Source organism: Eptatretus burgeri, chromosome 14, assembly GCF_056783735.1.
Source record: "Eptatretus burgeri isolate ZD-2024b chromosome 14, Ebu_testis_v1, whole genome shotgun sequence".
Lineage (NCBI taxonomy): Eukaryota > Metazoa > Chordata > Myxini > Myxiniformes > Myxinidae > Eptatretus > Eptatretus burgeri.
Window position 1 is genome coordinate 29,825,718 of NC_140974.1, and position 18,475 is coordinate 29,844,192.

General features: G+C 41.9%; 1 protein-coding gene across 1 annotated transcript in view; it reads left to right on the top strand.

The window, feature by feature from the left end:
* LOC147012881 (sucrase-isomaltase, intestinal-like) overlaps nt 1-18,475 on the top strand; it is a 465,156-nt gene that overhangs the window by 260,175 nt on the left and 186,506 nt on the right. The window lies entirely within an intron of this gene.

Here is an 18,475-nt window from a genome sequence, read left to right on the forward strand (position 1 = left end):
CCAGATGAAATGGGTTTAACAAATTCCCATGTAGGAGCAAGTGAAAAACACACCAATTTCCTTTTCGTAACATGGCATTTGTTTCTAACAACAAAAATATGGAAACCTATCTCTGCATAGGTTTAAAAAAAAAGAAGATTTTGAAGGTGGCCTGGATTAAGCGGTCCCTTCACTTATTGTTGCCCCGGGGCCCATTCTGGCTCTTGACGGCCCTGCAGAGAGCTGCCTTGAAAATAGAAAGTCTGGCAGTTCCCTCAGGAAGATTGACAAGGACTGCAAGCAGCTATCCCACTTTAGGACTGGTCTCCCATACCCACTGCCTCTGATGTTAACTCAGTGTAGGAATTCTTCTCCAGAAACCTGCTCTCTCCTTTGCACAGATCCATCCCATTTCATCTTCAGTTATCCTACCATTATTCCCTCTCATGGTACACTGAATCTTGTAAAGAGGCAGTCACCTTGAAACAACCTGCCTTCTCTTACTGGAAGGCAAACCCGATCAAAGGTAATCTCTGATCATGCTCTCCTCTGGTCTGGTACCCCTTCTTCACACCTTGCTCAGCTTGATGTCATGGTAACCAAGGCCTTCAAGATCATTAAAACCTTCTTGGATAAAGCTGAGTCTATGGGCCTACCACTTACACATCACAGACAGGTTGTTCATCTCTTCCATCTCCTTTGGTCTTTATGTGTTTGGTCCCCTCCTCCACCCTCCCAGGTTTCTGCAGGACAAACAAGGTCCACAATCAACCTCTTTCCAGTGAAACTATCAAAATCCAAAATCACTGCTCACCTCCACTCATTGGTTCTTCTTTTTCCCACCTGTAGAACCAACTGCCACATTCTCTTCAATCTCATCCTTCCCTCCAGGTCTTCAAGATAGTTGTTCACCGCCGTCTCATATCATCCACCATCCAAAACCATGATCGTTTCTACCCCTGTTAACTTTCTCCACCATCCCATCTCCACTGCAAACCCTCCTCTGTCCTAGTTTCCAGTATTTCCTTCCTGAGAATTTTGTTTCTGTATTCACCTTGTGTACCCCATGCGTCGTCCCCTTCCCCTCATTCTTTTCCCTCTATTTTGTCCCTCAGCCCTGCTGTTAGGGTTCCCCTCCCCCCTCTTTCCATATTTTGGTCTTTTACGTCCTGATTCATTATATCTAGTGGCCCTTCCGCAAGCCTTGACTTTGTACACACAAAAAACACCATCATAAAGAATGAACAAGTCACAAATGCTTGAAAGATATGATCCTTGCAACACTTTTTACATATCTCACATGCACCAAGTCCAAGTTTTTTTCAATCTCTCACACAAGCGATGAAATGCGATCATTTGGACCACTCAACCTTTACAATTGAACAACTTTCCGCTCACGGTGGTGATTGCCTCATTTCAGGTATATTATACTTTTCTTCACATTGATGAAGGGGATTTGAGTGGATGATGATCAACTGAGTACCACAATGTGTAATTATTGGCACATTATTTGATTGAAAATGAGTGCCTCTTGTTGAGGAATTCAAGGAGCCTGTGATCTCGGTGATTGTAGCATGTGTATTCTTTGTAATAATACATTTGTCTGTAGCTCATAGATTGATCCACGATGACCTGGGGCTACTTTCTGGTGATGAATTTTGAAAAATAGTTGAAGAACTGTGAACTTATTTTCATTGACACCATAACAAGGCCATTTGATTGAGGATAAACCATCCCCCAAGCTTCTATCATAACTGGTGGACTCACTGAGGCCCCTCTCTTTCCTTATGGGTTGTTTCGTATGCAGCCTGTGGCTGCTTAGCTGCATCATTTTCTGGAAATGCCGCTGTGCCGCTGACGGCAATGCCCCTGTTACCAGTAAGCTGGTACTCATTTTGCCAACCTGGGAAGGATGAAAGGCTGAGTCAACCCACTTGGTGGTATTTCGATGGCACGACAGGGGCTCAAACTCAAGACCCTAATAACACAGCCAGCCACCTTAACTGTTAAGTCAACACCAGACTTTCCTTTTGAGTGAGAGTTAAAATGTGTTTTCTTATTTGAAGTCCATGATTCATTCGTTTTCATTTATATACCATGTTTTCTATGCACAGCGTCGATTCTGCCGAAGTGGTTTGTTTGGCAAGGATTACAGTCATGGATTGGTCGTTACTCCGACATAGGGTACTCGACTGAATGTGCAGGAAATTGTAGTTTATTCAGGGTGCCGGCGATAGCTTGCCAACTCGTTGTGAAGGACAACATGGGACCTTTAATGTCCACCAACTAATACTGGCAGACAGGGTGCCCAACTGAAAATCCATCTGGGGGATGGCACACCCATTGATGTGTAATCCTGCCAGTGAAATACTAGGATGACAGTTTATACCTGTGTCTGGCTTCGAAACCAGACTAGACAACTCAGTCGAGAATGCATACTTCTGAGCTATCCTGATAGCCCAGTCCATGATTGGTTATGATAATCATTTGGCACTTCTCAGCCAATATTGGTCTCACACAGATGACAAATAACTGGGAAATTCACTAAAAGTTGTATCTGTTGTTTATTGGTTTCAATTTCTCATATTACTGATGTAAAGTGAAAACCTCACTCTTGATCGGATATTGTAATGCATAGTTTATGAAATGTTAGTTTCCCATTTACAAATTAAACAAGAAAAGGCCAATCAGAGATTGCAAACCCTCACCAGGACTTCTTTTGAGTGGTTTATTTTATAGGTTTTTGGGTAAATCCAATATGGCTGCCAAACCATATGACCAATGACATCATATATGTGAACCTTTTGTTCCTCATGGAAAGGCGGTCATACATGTAAAGTTTTGCCTCGATCTGTCCAGCCACTTCAGAGAGGATGATTTTGAAGGTTTTTTTTAAAAAAAATCAAAAAAAACAATATGGCTGCTGAATCGCATTACTGATGACATCATGATTTTTTTTTTCCTGCCGATAATTTTATCCCAATTTTTTCCTTTTTTTCCTTTTTTCCTTGGTGCGATTTCAGAGAAGCATAAGTCCAAAGTTTTTCCATTTTTCCATTATGGCTGCCACACCACGTGGCCTATGACGTCATAATTATCATTTCAACATTTTGCATGAGTAGTCACATCAATGGTGAAAAATTCCTCTCAATCCGTCAAGCGGTTGCAGAGAAAAACACTAAAAGTTCTGTGCGGACAAACAAACAAACAGACAGACAAACAAACGAACCCAAATGCAATGCCCTCTCCGAATCCTTCGGCGAGGGTAACTAGACATGCCCTATATTTTTGCAAAGCCATTGGTATAAAATTATCACATTCTCTATCAAATGTGTTTAGAGCTTGTAAAGTGTAGGCTGAGTGAAATTTGACTGAAATCACAGTAGGTACAGATGATATGGGCCTGGGGTGCTTATGTCTTCACAAGCTCAACAAAACCTTTCATTACCCTGAGCAACACCTGCCAGGTTACTTGGGTGGAAGCTTTGTACCTGGCCAAACATCAAAGCTTATATTTTGATTGATAGCATGTTTCATTTGTCTTTATCTGCACAGAGCCTGGCATTACTTTACAAGCCGAGCCAAGTACATGTGCTGAGCGTAATCTGCAGCAGTGATTATAAATTTTACACTCTGCCATTCGCCCAGAAACTAGGCAGCGCCACGCCATCTTGCTCTCTTATTAGTGTGGCCACCCTGCGGAAGAACACCGGTTTACCAGGCCAGAAGCCAAGCATTAGATGTTCCTGCTCGGATAATCCATCTTAATTTCGTACACCATAAGGAGAGCTCATTCAGCTGGCTTGCTCTGCCACATTGGGTTTTGGACTTTCTGCCAGAGGCAGGTAAGACAGATTTGCGATATTTAATCACTGATGCTTCTACTTTAGGAATCGTAAGGTGTATGGTATGCAGATTTCAGGGAAAGCTCAATTACAACACGCAAATGCACCATTTGGCTTGCGTTAGGCAAGGCAGGCACTACTTCATCTTGGTTTGAGTTTTGGGGAAATACCTCGCTGGAAGCACATTCTCCTGGCAATGGCAATCTGTGAAATCTCTTCTTTTCCGAACGTCATTGATAGCGTCTGTTTTATTCATTCACTATATATGATTCCCTTTTTCACTGCGTTTTTTAATTTTTTTGTCGCAATAACACAATTTCATCGTAATGCGCCGTAATAGATGTACTATCCGTAATTGCAATACCGGTTTGTGATGTGCAGGAATGTGCAGCCAAGATATCAAAACAACAGCAAACGTGCAAGGAATTCTCTAATTTTATTCTGGTGTACAAAACTGCTGATTCATAACCTAGTGTGGTGTCCATGGGTTGGCGGGAATGTGGTGATTACACATTCTTTATGGGCCAAATGATAACCTGGTGTGGTGTTCCTAGGTTGTCTTGAATGTGGTGATGACACTTTCTTTATGGGCCGAAAGATAACCTGGTGTGGTGTTCCTGGGTTGGCGGGAATGTGGGGATAAACAGGTTTGATGGGCGGAAAGATAACCTGGTGTGGTGTTTCTGGGTTGTCGGGAATGTGGTGATTACACATTCTTTATGGGCTGAAAGATAACCTGGTGTGGTGTTTCTGGATTGTCGGGAATGTGGTGATGACACATTCTTTATGGGCCGAAAGATAACCTTGTGTGGTGTTTCTGGGTTGTTGGGAATGTCGTGATGACACATTCTTTATGGGCCGAAAGATAACCTGGTGTGTTGTTCCTGGGTTGTTGAGAATGTGGTGATGACATTCTTTATGGGCCGAAAGATAACCTTGTATGGTGTTTCTGGGTTGTTGGGAATGTGGTGATGACACATTCTTTGTGGGCCGAATGATAACCTAGTGTGGTGTTCCTGGGTGGGTGGGAATGTGGGGATAAACAGGCTTGATGGGCCGAATGATAACCTTGTGTATTGTCCCAGTGGTATCAGGAATTTGGTTTCTCACCAAATTCCTGATAACGTCTCTGTTCTCTGTTCCCCACTGTTATTTTTTTTTCCTTATCTCTCCCACTGCTCTTGTCTCCTGCTCCCCTTGTTGTGCGTTTCTGTGTGTTAGCTCTCATAAAAGCCTCAACAGTGTTTACAAAAAAGATACAAATAAATAAATAAACAGGCTTGATGGGCCGAATGATAACCAAGTGTGATGTCTCTGGGTTGACGGGAATGTGGAGATGAACAGGCTTGATTGTTCGATTGATAATAATCTAGTGTAGTGTTCCTGAGTTGTGAATTTGAGATGACATGGGGATAAACAGGCTTGATGGACCGAATGATAACCAAGTGTGGTGTCCATACCTTGTGGGGAATCTTGTGATAAACAGGCTTGATTGACCGAATGATAACCAAGTGTGGTGTCCATAGCTTGTGGGGAATCTTGTGATAAACAGGCTTGATTGACCGAATGATAACCTCGTGTGGTGTCCATAGCTTGTGGGGAATCTTGTGATAAACAGGCTTGATGGACCGAATGATAACCTCGTGTGGTGTCCATAGCTTGTGGGGAATCTTGTGATAAACAGGCTTGATGGACCGAATGATAACCAAGTGTGGTGTCCATACCTTGTGGGGAATCTTGTGATAAACAGGCTTGATGGACCGAATGATAACCTAGTGTGGTGTCCATACCTTGTGGGGAATCTTGTGATAAACAGGCTTGATGGACCGAATGATAACCAAGTGTGATCTCCATACCTTGTGGGGAATATTGTGATAAACAGACTTGATTGACCGAATGATAACCAAGTGTGATGTCCCTGGGTTGACGGGAATGTAGAGATGAACAGGCTTGATTGTTCAATTGATAATAATCTAGTGTAGTGTTCCTGAGTTGTGAATGTGAGATGACATGGGGATAAACAGGCTTGATGGACCGAATGATAACCAAGTGTGGTGTCCATACCTTGTGGGGAATCTTGTGATAAACAGGCTTGATGGACCGAATGATAACCAAGTGTGGTGTCCATAGCTTGTGGGGAATCTTGTGATAAACAGGCTTGATGGACCGAATGATAACCAAGTGTGGTGTCCATAGCTTGTGGGGAATCTTGTGATAAACAGGCTTGATTGACCGAATGATAACCAAGTGTGGTGTCCATAGCTTGTGGGGAATCTTGTGATAAACAGGCTTGATGGACCGAATGATAACCTCGTGTGGTGTCCATAGCTTGTGGGGAATCTTGTGATAAACAGGCTTGATGGACCGAATGATAACCAAGTGTGGTGTCCATAGCTTGTGGGGAATCTTGTGATAAACAGGCTTGATGGACCGAATGATAACCAAGTGTGGTGTCCATACCTTGTGGGGAATCTTGTGATAAACAGGCTTGATTGACCGAATGATAACCAAGTGTGGTGTCCATAGCTTGTGGGGAATCTTGTGATAAACAGGCTTGATGGACCGAATGATAACCAAGTGTGGTGTCCATACCTTGTGGGGAATCTTGTGATAAACAGGCTTGATGGACCGAATGATAACCAAGTGTGGTGTCCATACCTTGTGGGGAATCTTGTGATAAACAGACTTGATTGACCGAATGATAACCAAGTGTGGTGTCCATACCTTGTGGGGAATCTTGTGATAAACAGACTTGATTGACCGAATGATAACCAAGTGTCCATACCTTGTGGGGAATCTTGTGATAAACAGGCTTGATGGACCGAATGATAACCTAGTGTGGTGTCCATACCTTGTGGGGAATCTTGTGATAAACAGGCTTGATGGACCGAATGATAACCTCGTGTGGTGTCCATGGGTTGTGGGGAATCTTGTGATAAACAGGCTTGATTGACCGAATGATAACCAAGTGTGGTGTCCATACCTTGTGGGGAATCTTGTGATAAACAGGCTTGATGGACCGAATGATAACCTAGTGTGGTGTCCATAGCTTGTGGGGAATCTTGTGATAAACAGGCTTGATGGACCGAATGATAACCAAGTGTGGTGTCCATAGCTTGTGGGGAATCTTGTGATAAACAGGCTTGATGGACCGAATGATAACCAAGTGTGGTGTCCATAGCTTGTGGGGAATCTTGTGATAAACAGGCTTGATGGACCGAATGATAACCAAGTGTGGTGTCCATACCTTGTGGGGAATCTTGTGATAAACAGGCTTGATGGACCGAATGATAACCTCGTGTGGTGTCCATGGGTTGTGGGGAATCTTGTGATAAACAGGCTTGATTGACCGAATGATAACCAAGTGTGGTGTCCATACCTTGTGGGGAATCTTGTGATAAACAGGCTTGATGGACCGAATGATAACCTCGTGTGGTGTCCATAGCTTGTGGGGAATCTTGTGATAAACAGGCTTGATGGACCGAATGATAACCAAGTGTGGTGTCCATAGCTTGTGGGGAATCTTGTGATAAACAGGCTTGATGGACCGAATGATAACCAAGTGTGGTGTCCATACCTTGTGGGGAATCTTGTGATAAACAGGCTTGATTGACCGAATGATAACCAAGTGTGGTGTCCATAGCTTGTGGGGAATCTTGTGATAAACAGGCTTGATGGACCGAATGATAACCAAGTGTGGTGTCCATACCTTGTGGGGAATCTTGTGATAAACAGGCTTGATGGACCGAATGATAACCAAGTGTGGTGTCCATACCTTGTGGGGAATCTTGTGATAAACAGACTTGATTGACCGAATGATAACCAAGTGTGGTGTCCATACCTTGTGGGGAATCTTGTGATAAACAGACTTGATTGACCGAATGATAACCAAGTGTCCATACCTTGTGGGGAATCTTGTGATAAACAGGCTTGATGGACCGAATGATAACCTAGTGTGGTGTCCATACCTTGTGGGGAATCTTGTGATAAACAGGCTTGATGGACCGAATGATAACCTCGTGTGGTGTCCATGGGTTGTGGGGAATCTTGTGATAAACAGGCTTGATGGACCGAATGATAACCTAGTGTGGTGTCCATGGGTTGTGGGGAATCTTGTGATAAACAGGCTTGGTGGACCGAATGATAACCAAGTGTGGTGTCCATACCTTGTGGGGAATCTTGTGATAAACAGGCTTGATGGACCGAATGATAACCAAGTGTGGTGTCCATGGGTTGTGGAGAATCTTGTGATAAACAGGCTTGATGGACCGAATGATAACCTTGTGTGGTGTCCATGGGTTGTGGGGAATCTTGTGATAAACAGGCTTGATGGACCGAATGATAACCAAGTGTGGTGTCCATGGGTTGTGGGGAATCTTGTGATAAACAGGCTTGATGGACCGAATGATAACCAAGTGTGGTGTCCATGGGTTGTGGGGAATCTTGTGATAAACAGGCTTGATGGACCGAATGATAACCAAGTGTGGTGTCCATGGGTTGTGGGGAATCTTGTGATAAACAGGCTTAATGGACCGAATGATAACCTAGTGTGGTGTCCATGGGTTGTAGGGAATCTTGTGATAAACAGGCTTAATGGACCGAATGATAACCAAGTGTGGTGTCCATGGGTTGTGGGGAATCTTGTGATAAACAGGCTTGATGGACCGAATGATAACCTAGTGTGGTGTCCATAGCTTGTAGGGAATCTTGTGATAAACAGGCTTAATGGACCGAATGATAACCAAGTGTGGTGTCCATGGGTTGTGGGGAATCTTGTGATAAACAGGCTTGATGGACCGAATGATAACCTAGTGTGGTGTCCATAGGTTGTGGGGAATCTTGTGATAAACAGGCTTGATGGACCGAATGATAACCAAGTGTGGTGTCCATGGGTTGTGGGGAATCTTGTGATAAACAGGCTTAATGGACCGAATGATAACCTAGTGTGGTGTCCATGGGTTGTAGGGAATCTTGTGATAAACAGGCTTAATGGACCGAATGATAACCAAGTGTGGTGTCCATGGGTTGTGGGGAATCTTGTGATAAACAGGCTTGATGGACCGAATGATAACCTAGTGTGGTGTCCATAGGTTGTGGGGAATGTGGAGATTACATCGCTTTGATGGGCCCAGTAGCCTTCTCTTGCGTCTGAGTTTCCTTTTGTGCTCCTGCATGCTTTTGTCATGATAAACTTTTTGAATATAAATTGTGATTATTTAATATTAAGAACAATTTTCATTATTTAGTGCTTAGTATTCCTTTTAAAGAAGGTTATACAAATGTAAAATTATTCTAATTCACTTTGTGTCAACACATCAAATGATCTCTTTTGGACATTTCGACCAAATTAAAACCTCCACAACCAGGTAAAATAGATATTGATTCTATACACATTACCGTTCATTTACAGCTGTTTTTGGACGTGTAATGATTGTGACGTCTGTAAGAAGGCTTCATCAGAAGGTGAATTTGCTGGTCGTGTTTTCTCATTCCTGACCTGCAACCCTCCTCATCTATAAAAACACCCATTGATGCCTTTGCTTCTGTCCCACCTTTTTCCTCCCTCAGCTAAAGCAAGTAAATAAACTGATTGATTAAATTGATTGGGTGCGAATGAAGCACAGGCATGATGGACCAAACGGCCTCTTCTTGTGCAGTGCAGCAGTGTTATGAACCATCCGTTCCATTTCTGTAAGTGTAGTTAAAAGTGAGTCATTTAAACACAGAAGTCAGTTATCATTTTCCAGTTGTTGGGCCAATTGTCCAATTTTTTTCAAAAATGTTTGTTATTACCTCCACCACCATGGGTGGAAGGAGGTTAGTTATGTTTTCAACTCTCTCTGTCTGTCTGCTTGTCTGTGTGCAGTATATCTCAAAAAGATTTTGACGGATTTGGATGAAATTTGGTGGGAATGTTGGTGTCCATGGGTTGTGGTTCTCTGATCCGAGGGCTCATTGACATGACAGTATGTGGCGATGGAAAATTGATTCGATTTTGGTGAAGATCCGATTCCAGATCTGGATACGGAAATTCTTTAATTTTTAAAGTGATTCTTCACCATTGAGAGATCGGGCCAAAAACGATATAGTACTGGATAGCATGATATTTCAAAAATCTATTGGGTCCGATATGTTCTCGTGGATCAGGCATTACGTGGCCAAGGTATGCACTCTACCGAGTTCCTTGCTCGTTAAATTTTGTGAAGGACTTGCTGTAAGTTTTAACAAATTTCTGCATTCCAGTACTTAAGTTTCACACAATCAATTCTGTTTGCCCCAAACATTGACCTGCAAGGAAGGGTATCTTTGGAATAAGTGGAATGTTTAAATAAGGCAAAGTGAAACGTCTATTCCCAGGTAGCCAACGATCTCTGGTCACTCTGGCTAAATATCTTACCAACTGCCCGATAGTTCACCAGATTCTGTCCAGTGCGATTAACTCTATCCTGGGTTGTGATAAAATTGGAAAATAACATTTCTCTTTCTTTTTTGTTTTTATTTATTTTCCTTCTACCATACAAGATGCGTACCGTAGGGAAGAACTAATCGATTTGTGAACGTCTCGGATCACTATTCCCTTTCTGCGGAAGGGGTATGTTAAGGTTAGCGGCTTGGGAGAAGACTATAACAGAATGAGGAGGAACGTTTCAATTATAGACAAATCGTGATCTTGATTTGAAGCTGTTCTGTTTTTAAACAACATTCCTCATTCACTCCAATAATCCCAATCATCTTCAAACAATGCAGGCTGGAACTTACTTTGCACTTCTAATTTTGTTGAGTAAGAGTTTTGTATTCCATGACCATTCAAAAATAAGTCTCTTGCTTCGTCGCACTTTGATTGACCATCGATTTTTGTGAAGACAGCCACTGGGGACGCCCTGGGGGACTGGCTGGAGACAGCAGGAGGCAGTCTGTGTGGACTGATATTTGGGTATTACACTGCCTTTTGGAGATAAAGGATATATTGTCCATTGGATGAGCTTATACAGTGACTGTCACAATCCAAAGTTCACCTGGCTATCCTCAGGGTGTTTTCAGCCTCCATCTGCTTTCCTGCAGTCTCTTGCAAGTGGGGGATTTGTAGTGACATTTCTTCCTTCTTTGGCATTCCAGGTGCCTTGTCAGCTCGAACTCGCAAAGCTCCACGGCTCAGTAAGTGTCCCCTTGCTACCACCAACACCTCTCGTTAGCCACCGAAAAATCTCACTCTCCTAACTATTGAGACAGCTCCAAAATACGCTTGTTCAGCCGAACACACATTGAGTTACGGAGTGTGCACCTTTACACAAGCCTGGCCCCTGGCTATGTGCGACAGCTATTTGCCTTTGGCAGATCCATCCGAGGGCTCATTGACTGTCACTTTCACGAATCAGGGGGGCTTCGCATTGGAATGAAGATAAGTGCATGTGAATTGTCCAAGTCTTTCCAATTGGAAAAGAGCACTTTAATTCAAGCTTTCCATGTTCCGTACATACTGCCCACTTTGTGTTCTATGCACGGTCTCTTGACTCAAAGGTAGTCGGTTCGTTTCACTGTCATTTGAAATCATTAATTTCATAGGTGGATGGGATAGCTTGGTGGCATGCCCACTCACTTCTAATCTGTCCACCTTGGATTTGAATCCCTACCCAGCTATAACCTCTCACCCTAGTGTTTCATGTGCCGGGTGAGGGACCAATGTGTCTGGCCATTCCACCTGCCCGCATTAGTTGGTGGTTGTTCAAGATCTCACAGTGTATCTTGTGAAAAACATGTGAGTTATCGCCGGCGCCATGAACAAATTACAAATTTCCTCCAAACTTATAAGGGGCACTGCATACGCAGCAAAGCCGCTCCTCGATGGTGATGCAACCAGCAGGCTGATTTTGGAATCAAATCCCAGTTCAATATGCTTTCGCTAACAACATGAGGGTTGATGGCTCACCGAGCGGGGGCGACTTCAAATGTTTTCAAAGAGCCCTCATAAGTTGGTGTGGGTTCAATCGATGAGTCTTCCCATCTGAGCACTTGGCTCATAATTGAGGCGTCGCAATCTCAAAACGCATACACCATGTTTAGTCATGCATCATTTCCTAATATCCCTTCGTTCATGTAAAATTAGATTGACGTCTACGAAAGTCCTTTTCCAGCATTCAATAGAGGTATTGATTCCTAATTTACATGAGCCTTGTATCAATGTAAAAAAAGTTTCATTTGACAGAATAGTACACTCGTACATAGGGCTGCCAAGGCAGTTTCATTGGTAAGGAGTACAGTCCTGGACGGGTCGCCACTCCGTCGCAGGTTACCCCAAATCGTTATTACCCCAGTACACTGATACTCATTTCGCTGACCTCGACAGGATGACAAACTAAGTCAACCCCACCTGTTATTAATTCAACAGTTAAAAAAAACAGGGACTCAAACTCGGTACTCCCAAGGTCCTAATCCCAGGACTCCAAGGTCCCAAACCAACCACTTAACCGTTAAACCAAGACCAGGCACCAACACCATACCCAACATACCTTGATTTCTAAATTAATAGCAAATATGTCCACCATTTTCCTTCAAAACCAATGAAATTCTTCAAGGGGAACTTTCATATAATTTTATGATAAACTGTTGTGAAATGACACTCCACCTCTTCTTACAAGACCTTCCAAATATCATCTTGCTTGCTGGAATTTTTTTCACTTTTTATTTCTCTAAACTCCAAATAATCCCAAACAGCTTCAATGATACAGAGATCTGAGCTTTGAGGGTGTCGCTCCATGCTTCCTCTTTCTTCTGCAAATAAGTTATAATTGTTCCAGTTGAGGCTTTTGGATCAATATCTTTCCGTAAGATGAAGATTCAACCAATAAGTCTTGCACCACTGAGGATAGCATGGTGGATTCAAACTTGTTTGTACCTTGCTCCAGTAAATATACCATCAATTTTACCACCAACACCACTTGAGGACATGCACCCCAAACTTGAATTGAACCTTCTTGATGATTAATTGTTGGCTTCAAGCAAGGATCTTTATAAGTTTCAGGTTTTTTTTGTCGTCTCACATACTGTCTCTGAATATATCCAAACAAATGAAACGTTGACTCGTCTGTCCAAACCACCTTTGAACATTTTTCCATAATCTGATTTCTGTTCTTGTCCATATTTTGGCCTTTTAGTCTTGTTCCCCTTTCGTAACAGAGGTTTTCTTACTGCAGCACATCCTTTAAGATCTGATTTCGAAAATGATCTCCATTCCGTTGATGGATGGACAACACTTGAACTATCTGCCAGTTCGATTGTCAATTCAATGTTCATCTTCTTGATATTCCTTAAGTATATTAACTTCAAGAATTGCTCATCCTTGTTGGACAGCTTTATGGATCTTCCACTCTTGGGTTTGTCAATTAAAGATGATGTTCTGTTCATCTGTATTTGGTGATTGTACTTTGGATAGATACCACATCTTGGTAATCGAGTGATATGAGATATTTCACATAATGTTTTTCCTTCTTGATACAGAAACATTGATATAGCAATCTCCCAATGAAATGTTAACCATTTTGTTTTCAGATAATAATAATAATAATAATTATTATTATTATTATTATTTTAATATTCTTCTTCTTCTTCTCTGATGCTGCGCCACTATACCAGCACACTGGTATTCATTTCACTGATTTTGGAAGGATGACAGGCTGAGTCAACCACACCTGGTGTTTATTCAGAGGAAAACAAGACAAACTCAGGACCCTAAGATCCCAAAGCCAGCCACCCTAGCCACAAAGCAAACACCAAGCTTTAAGATAACATTTAAATCCGATAGATGTGTATTCTGTCGTACAAAAAGTGGGCTTTGAGCTTAATGGATGTGTCGAGAGAAACACCTAATGTTAATAATGAGGAACACCTAACAATGAGTCATCAATCACATTTGATTGGTAAATGTGATTGATTAGTTACGACAACACTTCATATAATAGCTGCTCATATGCAGCCTAATTTGAGGTGTGATCACAAGTTTTTGAAGATTCTGATCAATGTTAATTAAAAATTGCGAAATGACAAGCTTGATTTCTTCTCACCCAAACAAATCTATATTAATAACAGGAAACATCATCATAATACCGTAGTAGAAAACACTCACGGAGGATTTAATGAAATTGTTGATGCTCATCATAACGTCCATGTATTGTAACTGCTGAATGTGTCTAAAACTCGTGCACATCAGTATACAGAGACATAACAGAAGTATATAAACACCAAGGTTTTTAAATAATATATTTATTGAACATTTGAAGTGTATTTGATCCATTTTAATACATACGCTAGTATTTGGTAGACTTGCCACTTTCCATTTGCATTTGCAGAAATTTTCTCTTGTGGGATTTCTGCCCAGGCTTCACTCAAATGGGTTCGCAATTCTGCCCATGATGTTGGTTTCCTGGACTTTTCCCACACAGCTCGATCCAACATGGCCCAGAGGTGTTCGATGGGATTCATCTCAAGAGACTGACTTGGCCATGGAAGTCGCTTGATCCCATTTCTGTCCTGCCATTCTTTGGTCTTTTTTGCAATGTGGCATGGAGCTCCATCTTCCATGAACTGTGTTGTTTTTGACCATCTGACCAGTGGAGAAGACAGAGATATGTCCATCCTCAAGGATAGAAATGTATGTCGTCATCATCATGTTGCCAACACACTCCACAAGCTCTGACCTACCAGTGCTCCAGATTGATTCCCACACCATCACTGAAAAACCACCGTGTTTGACAGTTGGCTGCAATCGGTTCAAAGAGAACTCGTGACTGGGAAGTCTCCAAACCCATACACGTCCACCGTCAGAAAATTGAGCAAATTGGGACTCATCTGAAAAAATTACAGTTTGCCAAAACTCCAAGGGTCTGTTGGCCATCTTGTCGGCCCAATTATTTTGCCTTTGAATGTTGGCTGGTCGAAGAAAAGGTACTCTCCGAGCTGCTCTCCCATAGTAGCCCAGTTGATTAAGGAACCGCATGGCAGTTCTTGAGCTCACTTGGACCTCCTCTGCAATATCTGCCGCCTTGCAAGGGGGAGTTTTCTGGCCATTAAGTCTGGAAACGTCGGCGAATATACATTATAAATGGTTTAGTGACTTTACATTACAATACATGAGATGTTCAATGGCATTACATGCTATGTTCAATGTATTGTCCCTCATGAGAAATACACAGTTCAATGCGCTGTGCAAAATTGCAATGAATGTGGTGCATTAATGCATTCATGCAGTTTGGTCAACACACTGCCTGTATCCTTGAATTTTTGAACCAGCTTCCCCACTGTGCTATGGGATACCGCAGCTCTTCCGGGGTGACGTGTTGAAGTACTCTGCTATCCGTCGACATGTCCAACCCTCACGTCCATTCAGCAGTATCACCTCAACGCATTCGTCTTTCGTCAAGGACATCTTCAAACTGTAGCAGAATGACATCATATTATCTATGTTTCCAGACTTCATGGCCACCCTGTATTTCGTTTTTGGCCCTACCTTTCAATAGTGAAGAATCACTTACAATTTTTTTTTATCCTATCCAGATCAGGATTCGGATCTTCACCAAAATCAAAACAACTCTTCGTGGTCACATACCCAACCAGTCCACCATGTTTCACCAAATCCGTCCACAACTTTCTGATATTTTATGCCATATATTACTTTTGCCATATCTCTCAATGGTGAAGAATCACTTTAAAAATTCCAGAAGTCAGATCCGGATCTGGATTTTCACCAAAATCTCATCAGTTTGGCATTGGCACACACCCAAAATGTCTGCCAAGTTTTGTCCAAGTCCTTTGACAACTTTTTGAGATATCGTGCTATCTATCAGTTTAGCCCTATCTCTCAATGCTGAAGAATCACTTAAAATTTATCGGATCCAGATTTGGATCTTCACGAAAATTGAATCAATTATTCCTTGCCACACACCCAAGTTTCATCCGAATCCATCCACAACCTTTTGAGATATTGTGCGACATATCATTTTTTGGCCTTATCTCTCAATGGTGAAGAATCGCTTAAAAAAATTCTAGTAGTCGCATCTGGATCCGGATCTTCAGCAAAATCTAATTAGTTCAGCCTTGTCACACACCCTACCTGCTCACCAAATTTCATCCAGATCCGTGCACAACTTTTTGAGATATCCTACACGCAGACAGACAAACAAACAAGAAAAAGATGTCTTGCAGAGCACGATGCTTGTAAAATGCAGCCCCTCTCCAAACATTGCCATGGATACATCAAATTGTCCATTTCATTAAGATTATAATTGACAATCTTAATCAAAGCTCAGGTCAATCGGATGTTATTTGATCATTTTTCAGTTGAAAATTGATGATTTTAGAAGTTTGACCTCGAGTTGACCTTTAACCCTTTCACCTAAAAAATAGTTGGTTTGCAAATTCAGCGATGGACTATGCAATGGCTACTTAATCCTCAGATTAATTCGATCAAAATTGACGATTTTTCAGATTAAATTTGATGATTTTAGACGTTTGACTTTGAGTTGACCTCTGACCTTTTGACTTCCAAAATGGTTGGTTTCCCAATTCAGTGACGCAATTTGCAAATATTCAAATTTCAAGTCAATCTGACAATTTTAGAAATGTGACCTGAAGTTGACCTTTGACCTTTGACCTCAAAATCAAAATGCTTCTCAGTTGAGACTACCTCTATAACTTGTTAAAGTTTCATGATGATCAGTTTGGAATTGTGACCTGTCGGCGACAAATAGACAGACAGAATAACAACATCAACTGACCAATATAGTTGAAAATTATTCGATTTTGCAAGTTGCAAACAGACAAACAGAAAAACAAACAATAAGAAGACGTTGTACAGCGCACGATACTTGCAAAGTCCATAAAACAAATTTGACGTCAAAAATAATTGGTGGTTTGATTCAGTGACCTGAACTATATATCCTCTTCAAATTTCAAGTGAATCGGATGAAAATTGACAATTTTAGAAATACCACCTTAGTTGTTGACCTTGGGCATATGTTGACCTTTTGGTCCACGTTGACCTCAAAAATAATTGGTGGTTTGATTCAGTGACCCGAAATAAAAATCCTCTTCAAATTTCAAATCAATCGGATGATGATGAGGAGTTTAGAAATCTCATCCAAGTTGTTGACCTTTGGCTTATGTTGATCTTTTGACCTCAAAAAATAATAGGCTTCTTCATTATGACAAACTCTACCATGTGGTGAAATTTCGTGAAGATCGGTTTAAAATTTTGTCCTGTAGGCGATAAACAGACAAACAGACAGACAGACAGACAGACAGGCAGAATACCAAAATCGACTAACCAATATACTTGAAAAATCTTCGATTTTGCAAGTAACAGAGAGGGGTGAAATCATAACCTCCTTCACCTTAGGTGGTGGAGGTAACTGTCTGCATTGACAGTTCCATTCTTTAAACGGCAAGCGACTATAATGAGTCCGAGTTGAGTGACGTCTGCAGCACCGAAATGGGAAGCTCTTTACAAAATTGTAATATAAAACCGTTTTTCTTTACTTTTCTATCTCGTTAACCTTAGTATTTATAATTTTTACAACTCTCCACAAGAGGAATGTCCTTCAGCCAAAAACAATACCGAGTCACCCAAAGAGGGCTTTTCTTGAACATTTCCTTGCGTCTTCCTGACAACACTGAAAATTCCGTTTTTGTTCCATCCACACGGGATTGTCCTGCCCGAGGAGGATAAGAGAGTCGTCAACTGTCATTGTGAGGGCTTACCGAGCGGTTAATCAGGTTATCCTCTGCATGCATTGTCCACATGATGTGGCATCTTGAGAACATTTCAAAGCCACAGCCTTTTTTACCCAAATGTGCACGTCTTCTCTTTTTGCACGATGTTTGTTTGCACACACTGCAAGAAGGCCTAAAGGGTCCTATCATGGTTCAATGATCTGCTGCCGATCCTAAATCTCAGTTTCTCTTCCGGAATGTCCTCTTTGTCCCTTTCTGTATCTATATCATCTCTCTCGTTTCCATAAGTGGGTTTTCTTTACGCACTCTTGTTGGCTGTCGATCTTAAGTCGTTTTATTCTTTTCAAAGTAGTTTGGTTCCCTTGGCATTTCAAATGATTCTTTTTCCTCCTCATTTTCTGCTGCTTTATTGACCAATGTCTCATGAAATCGTGTGAGATGTGAAGAAAAGAAGAAGTTTATGAAGAAATAAGCACAAGTCCCCCAATCTCTTTTGAACTAATGCTCAACATCGATCGCACCTCGTTTCCCGGGATGGTGAGCGTGCTCTTCTCAACTTTTAGTTGATGGAATGCTTTGTGAATCTCTCATGAGTTTATGGTTTTTGTGAGACTGCAGGTCAAATGCGAATGAACTTGAGCACCTTGTGATGAAGCCCTCCTACCATTCCACCCCCATTTTCCCTCCTATTGATGCAGATTGGGGCTGCATTGTGAATCTCTCATGAGTTTATGGTTTTTGTGAGACTGCAGGTCAAATGCGAATGAACTTGAGCACCTTGTGATGAAGCCCTCCTACCATTCCACCCCCATTTTCCCTCCTATTGATGCAGATTGGGGCTGCATTGTGAATCTCTCATGAGTTTATGGTTTTTGTGAGACTGCAGGTCAAATGCGAATGAACTTGAGCACCTTGTGATGAAGCCCTCT